Source organism: Helianthus annuus, chromosome 6 (genome assembly GCF_002127325.2).
Source record: "Helianthus annuus cultivar XRQ/B chromosome 6, HanXRQr2.0-SUNRISE, whole genome shotgun sequence".
Classification (NCBI taxonomy): Eukaryota; Viridiplantae; Streptophyta; class Magnoliopsida; order Asterales; family Asteraceae; genus Helianthus; species Helianthus annuus.
In genome coordinates, this window is record NC_035438.2 from 1,321,273 (window position 1) to 1,329,402 (window position 8,130).

Sequence of the window (8,130 nt, forward strand, 5' to 3'; positions counted from 1 at the left end):
TAAGCAGAGCCTGGAGAATGCGGATTGGCTCTTTTCTTCTGACACTTGTACCCTTTGTACTTTAAGACGTCTTTACGCCACATCCCTGCGCGGCTCTTGCTGCACATGGAACTGGCCTGCGCAAGGTATGGGCGCTTGGAGGCTCGACTTCAGGATGCTAAGTTGTTGCTTTGTCTTGCCTAGACCCCGCGCGGCGTTGGCGAGTGTTGCTCTACCCGCGCGAGGTTGAGGTCGAAAATGTAATTGATTAAGGAGTATGGTACTTCGCGTGACTCGGAAGAAGTTTTGCGCGGGCTTTTGGGACCATACCCCTTCAAGTCCCCCCAGTCCAGTGCTGCACCATGCACGAAGTAAATGGTTGGAGCTCTAGACCAAGAAAAAAGAAGTTAAATGCTCTGATGGTGCTTGTTTGACCCTGGTTGACGGCGCGCGTGTAATTGCTTGGATTACTTCTGCGCGGCTACCAGGGTTGTTCTTTGGACACATTGCCTTTGGTTTTGAAATGCGCAAGGTTGTTTGCCGAATTGTAATTGTTGCGCTTTTGCGCCGTTTGAATATGATTTTTACGTTTTGCTTTCCATTTTTCGAGTTACAATTATTGCACTGTTGCTAGAAACTTTGGTTAAGTTAGCGCGAATAAACGTAAGTGTGGCTCTTGTGTGAATGTAATTGTTTGGTCTCGCGCTACGTTCGCGGAGACCTTGGAGGTGTAAATCTATAGCTCGTAATTTACTGAAGTGTTTTCGTGCTAATCAAAAGTTTAACATGCATTTGTAACGTACAAGTCATCATTCTAGGAGAAAACATAAGGCATATGCTTTCATTCATTTAAGAAATAGGCGCTTAGGCCGTCATACATTGCAGACTCGTAGAGCGTTTAGCCAACATAGAAATTAGAAAAGGCTCGTGGCTAAAGTAAAGGCGCGGGGCCAAGGGTAGCTACATATAGCACTTGCGCAATTGTTGCGCATTCCATGTGCGTGGGATGATGTGTCCATCCAGAGTGCGCAACTTGTATGCCCCTTTGCCTAGCACTTCGTGTACTAAGTACGGGCCTTCCCATTTGGGTGCTAGTTTCCCTGGCCGTTCAGCGTTTGAAGCTTCATTGTCTCTGAAGACATACTCTCCTGGAGTGAAGGTACAAATGCGGACTCTAGCATTATAATACCTTTCCAGTTGTGTTTTGTACTTTGCTTCTTTAATCTGCGCAATTTCGCGCCTCTCTTCTAGTAAATCGAGGTCGAGACGACGCTCTGCTTCGTTATCAATCGTGTTGACATGAGTCACATTTGCGCGTGAGAATAAGTAACTATCTCGAGGAGATTAAAGTGAGTAATGAGTGAGAGTAGAGGGAATAGAATGAATCAACCTGTGAATGAAGTGTTCTATTTATAGCCGGAGTGGTGTGAAGGATGTGGGCTGATGGGCCTTGGGCCGGAAGACGACAATAGAATGGATATGCCTATTGTCTCACTGGTGTCGACCGTTAGTGTCTTCTGGATGTTTCTCGGTGCTGGCGCACCATGAGTGGAGCCACGTGTCGCTGTTGTCGGACTCTGTCATCAGCCAGTTAGTGGAGATCGTGGTGCAGGTGTCTCTGCCCCGTGATTGGTGTCACGTAGGCGTCCTTGAGTACTTTTTGTCTCCTGCTCATCAGGTGATCGTGGTGCACGATTAAGCAGAGCCTGGAGAATGCGGATTGGCTCTTTTCTTCTGACACTTGTACCCTTTGTACTTTAAGACGTCTTTACGCCGCATCCATGCGTGGCTCTTGCTGCACATGGAACTGGCCTGCGCAAGGTATGGGCGCTTGGAGGCTCGACTTCAGGATTCTAAGTTGTTGCTTTGTCTTGCTTAGACCCCGCACGAGGTTGAGATCGAAAATGTAATTGATTAAGGAGTATGGTCCTTCGCGCGACTCGGAGGAAGTTTTGCGCGGGCTTTTGGGACCATACCCCTTCAGTTGGGATCTAGTTTTTGTTGTTGGTGGTCAGTATGGATTGTTGTATTCAGTTACTATAAATATTTAACATGATTAGCTTGAGGTGTCACTTCTTATAGCTTAATTGTGGTTGTGTTGGTTCTTTTGGTTTTGTGGTCTCGGGGAACTTTGTATTCAAGGATGGTGAGGACAAAGTCATCTGAGACGTCATTCTAATTCGATATGACGTTGAGGGGTCAACCTTAAAACCCTCTACCGACCTAAGTTGTACTAACAAAACAACAAAAAGAACAACATACTTACAGGTTTATCGTCCTTACGTTGCTTCTTTTGGGCTATTTTGTTTGATAGGCATATGTGGTGATGATTATGAGGACAACCTCATTTGAGACCTTTTTTAACTATGTTGTACTTGGTGTAGAATTTTGTGTTTACATGAGGTAACATGCTTTGATGATTTCTTTACTGTTTTTATAGTGGTTATTAAACTGTGAATTAGTTTCTAATGGCTATGAAGACGTTTTTATCTTGGCATGGCAACCAAGGTGGCTTCAGAGAAGCCACTAGTTGCAGCTGACTATTATTCATACAGAAATTTTGTTCTGTGATCTATTTGTGCATACTATTTGTTATTGCTTTTGCACTGTCTAGTGTACGGTGCCTCACATCAATCCAATAAGTGGATACTTAAAATATTGCAAGATGTGGGTATATGTGGTTAATATCAGTAAAGAATGATTAGAATTCGTTCTAAATAAATAAAAAATAAAGTTTTTTTTTATCATTTATAATGATTTTGATTAATTTTTTATGAGTTCTCACGGTTTATACAATTTAGAGTTTACAAGATAATTCTACATACATAGGGTGAGAATGATAAGAGAACTACAAGTAATTAAAAACTTGAGAGAACCACTATCAACCAAACAATTATTTTTATTTTATTTTTTAAACTTTTTTATTAGACTGTTATTATTGTAAAATATTAAAAAATGTAGAAAAATATATGTAGATTAACGAGCTATATATATATATATATATATATATATATATATATATATATATATATATATATATAGGTAGAGGATCCTGTAAAAAGTGCTCAAAGTGTAAGAAGTGTATTATAACACTATATATAATACTATATAACACCATATAAACACCGTATGACAATATGTAACACCATATAATACCATATATAACTATGTAACACCATATATCATTATATAACAAATATAACACTATATGTTGTCTGGTAGCATGTCTATGATAGATGTATAGTGTTATATTTGTTATATAATGATATATAGTGTTACATAGTGTTATATGGTATTATATGGTGTTACATATTGTTATACGGTGTTTATATGGTGTTATATAGTATTATATATAGTGTTATAATACACTTCTTACACTTCTCACACTTTAGGCCCTTTTTACACTATCCTTACCCTATATATATATATATATGTGTGTGTGTGTGTATGTAAGTAAGTAATTTACAAGCTATGTATTTTTTGTGTTTTTTAATTAGTAATATATATGTGTGTGTAAGTAAGAAAAAATATAAAAAATTTGTTTGGTTGATGCTGATTTTCTTGGTTTTCATGTAACTTTGTAGTTCTCACATTATCTATTCTCTCTATGTATATATACACACCACTACTAGAAAATACACTCCTCTTGACACACCTACTTAGTAATTAACTGGTTGTGTCATAATTTTGTAAGCTCAAGACTATTCTCTCGTTTTTTTTTTTATTTTACACCTTCGTACTATCTTTTTTTTTTCTTGATTTAAAACAGGCTAGCTAGTCATATCTTATCTTAAAATATCGTTTTATTTTTTCTAAATCTTCTATTTACTAACTATTTAATAGTTATTTTACTCAATTCATGTAATATACAGGTTTCTAATATAGTGTGTACATATATAAATAAATATACAATTATGTATGTCTATAGTTATACGTATCAAACCATGTGTAAGCACAAGTCATTGAAGGGATGATGGCATATTGTGTTTGAAAGGCACATGTAATGAAAAAGGTTTGGAGTGCGTGAACCCAAAAAGTGGGTTAGTTTGTTCACCAAAAAAATTGGAGAAAAATTAAAATCCCCACCACTAACCATACTTTAGAAAATACTTACTCCAAAGTGCATGTTTTCTTTACCAAACTCTCCATAAGACTTGTAATAATCTTCATTTGACCACTCATGACTAACTTAATGCTAGCCTCTAAAGAAGTCCAAATATCAATCCCTCTCTAGTTGAAATATCACACTTAAAGTTTGAATTTCTTTTAAAATGTTGATATGTAACTTGAAGAAAATGTCAGATGTCCTGTAGTAGGTATGGCTTTTTATCACTTGGAAAAGATACGTCATACATTACCCACATAATGTATATCACTCTAGATATGTAAGACCATGTGTAGTGGAGCGTTTTCTTTAAAAAAATTTCAAAAAAAACGCCCAAAAACGCCTACCCCACCATTACATGGGGCGTTACTTTATAAAATTTTTGAAAAAAAAATCTTCCGGCGTTTTCTTTAAAACGCCCAAAGCAAACAAGTAGAACTTTGACTGACTAATAGGAGCACACATTAGTGGATGACTTTTCATCTTTTTGAATAAGTTTTTTTTTTAATCCTTTTTAATAATTGGAAGGGGCATTATTAGGCATTATGCCCACTACACCACTTTTGCTATAATGCCCCATGCTGACTGGGATGACACGTGTCGGATAATGCCACATGGTGGGGGCATTATAATTCTTCACCACTACACATGGTCTAATTAAATTCCAAAGGCTTATTGGATTTATCACCCTTAACTATTGGCCATTGGCCGCTGCCACCCCCAACTATCACTTTGACGCCCGTCACCCCCAACTTAACACTTAGTGTGTTCTGTCACCAGATCACTAACTTTTGATCCTGTTATTATACTTTTGGGGGTGTCCTAAGATCCCTAAAACCTTCCCAAGATCCCTATGACACCCAAAAAACTGTAGTAACAGGATAAAAATTAGTGATCAGTTAACGACGTGGTGACAGAACATGTTAAGTGTTAAGTTGAAGGTGATGTGCGTCAAAGTGATAGTTGGGGGTGGCAGCGACCAATAGCGAATAGTTGGGGGTGATAAAATCTAATGACCCAATTCCAAATAAAATCATGGATTTTAAACTACTCATTGTCTCAAATCATTAACTATTTAAAGACTCTAAAATCGAATTTAAAAATATGTATGTGCTCTAAGAACACAATATTATTTTTTTTGCTTGTTAGTGATTATAACCTTAATTTCTCAAACTGAATATCTACTTTAAATTGCTATCTTGAGTTTTTATACTGAGAATTATCTACTACTGATCTATTTTAAAACTCGTAAACTGTTGTGTCAATTATATTTTCACCAGTTGCATATCAACTAAATTGCATGTACAACTTGACTTATGGTCTCAAAAATTGGATCAAAATCAACACGTAGTGTCGCAATCAAGTATCACCTCTCACAAACAAAAAACGATGAAGTAAGAGAAAGTTTCATTTCATCATCTCTATTTGAATCTGATTATTAATCTTAGCGAGATTTGAATTCTCAAATACTTCATGAAAACTGATGGCGTTAGAACAAAGAAGCTTTGGTTGTAACGTAAGTTCCTATATGCAAATGATAACTTCTTTTGTATGCATTTAATTTTCATTTTGTTTTGCATTCATGTTTTATTTTATAACTGGTGAATTTGTCAATTTACGTAGTGACAATTATAGGAATGTAAGTCACAACATATCGTTAACATTGCATGGATGATAATTTTATCATTCAAACTATATGTCGATAATATGTTATACTGTTAGTATAAACAAAAACCTTGGTAATTCAATTATATTACAGCTGTATCCCCCTAGCCGGGTTCCGGGAAAATGTGTTTGTGGCGGGGCAAGCGGTACTAAAAGCAGAGTCGAAGAAGGTGGAAAAGCACGCGAAAGCTTGTGAGGATAATCAGCATGTCTTTGTCCCCCTACCGTTTGACACGTTTGGCTCTTTGGCGCCAGAGGCAGTTCGTTTCTTGTCCAGAGTTCAGCGTGTGGAACACAGCAACTTTTCGACCCCTCAGGGGTGAGGCTTTGTTTTTAGTAGATTGGGGTTTTCTATTTAGAAAGGGATGGCGGCGCAGTTTGTTGCTCGTCTACCTGCTATCCTTATGTAATTTGCCCTGATGATTAGAATGAAAATGATCGAAGTTTATAAAAAAATATATATATATTAAAAAAAACGTCTCATATTGTATATTTTTTTAACCCAATATTATTTATTTAGTTTGTAAGTCAAAGCCATGTATTACTTTGTCTTATACATGATAATGTAACGCATGTTTTATAAATATACATAAACTAGAAATGGCATTCTGTCGCGTTGCGGCGGGTACTATGATTTGTTGCTCCGATAAAGCACAGTAGACTGTAACGACAGAGTATTACTCGACTATGTCTTCAAGTTAATCACTAAAACCATCGGAACATACCCCTTCATATATATCCGCATGTAATTGTAGTTGTGAAAAAGACAATTACAAAGGGTATAGTGATGGTGTAATATGGAAATCAAAGTGTAGATACATCAACAATAGGGGTGTAAACGAGCCGGGCCGAGCCCGAGCTCGACCAGGCTCGAGCTCGGCTCGTTAGGTTTTTATGAAGCTCGAGTTCGAGCTCGGCTCGTTAGGTTTTTATGAAGCTCGAGTTCGAGCTCGGCTCGGTTCGAGCCTACTTCTTTGAGCTCGAGCTCGGCTTGCGAGTAAAACCCAAAGCTCGAGCTCGGCTCGACTTGGCTCGAACTATTTTGAGAACAACCTTAAACGAGCTAAAAGCTAGGCTTGAGCTCACTTCAACAGCGTTTAAACGAGCTAAAGCTCGGCTCTAGCTCGGCCCATCAATGTTATCATCATTATTAATATATTATATATTAAAAAATTAAAATTTTGTATAGGCTCGTTTAGGCTCGCGAGCCTAAACAAGCTTTGTATTTCAGGCTCGAGCTCGGGCTCGATAACAAAACGAGCTCTATTTCAGGTTCGAGCTCGGGCTCGGGCTCGTCAAGGCTCGGCTCGTTCGAGCTTTTAATCGAGCCGATCACGAGTAGCTCTCGAGCCTCTAGGCTTGTTTACACCTCTACTCAACAACATTAACTTTAAGAACGAACATACTTCTAACTAATTTATATATATATATATATATATATATATATTGTACTCAGTAGTCCGTAAAATGTGGAAATATCAAACGTAGAGATGAAACCCATTGCGTACCGACACTGATTCGGTAAAACACCGAGTTTCAATGACCGGTCCAAAGAATATACTTTTGACAAAAATTACAGAGAAAATAATAATATTTCGTAAATTTATTGGGAAACGTCATAATGACGAAAGCAGTGAGGCTATGATAGCGTAAGAAAGAGGAGACTTGTTTAAACTAGTAGAAACTTTAACCCCTACACTTTATATTGTTTCTAGATTAGTCCCTCAAGTTGTATCGTATCATATCAAGGGTTACCATTGTACATTTATACCGATAATCGAGTAAATCTTGCATTTTAAAACTTCGAACATGATCCAAACTTAAAGACTGTTTCTTGAGATATTAAATCTATGTTTTCTAATTTGTCTTTATTTTTTCATGTAATATTTGTTTCATCTTTTCTCATATAACATGCCAAAATATTCTTATTTCAATCATTGAATATTAAAGACTTATTATTCTATTCATTTTTAAAGAATGACGGTTTTATGAAAGGGAGTTGCTTATCAACTATATAAATTAATTTTGGTACAATAATAATTTAAAAACTATATTGACTCCTTTAAAAAAATAATCTAACTTTGAATCACCTTTAACATATTTAAAAACTATATTGACTCCTTTAAAAAATAATCTAACTTTGAAACACCTTTAACATGTATATTAGATAAATCTAAATGCACTAAATGTTTTTATATTTTTGTTTTATAATACCACAAGTATCTCCTAACAACAAAACACTAAAATTGCTTGAGAAAAAGATGTAGTTAGATTGTACCGTAAGAAAAGAACTAACTATAGAGATAGAAACCAGTGTAAGCAAGTGCCTCAAAATTCGTCATACGGCTTTTGTCAAACTTCGTCATTGTCGTGTTTTTGCC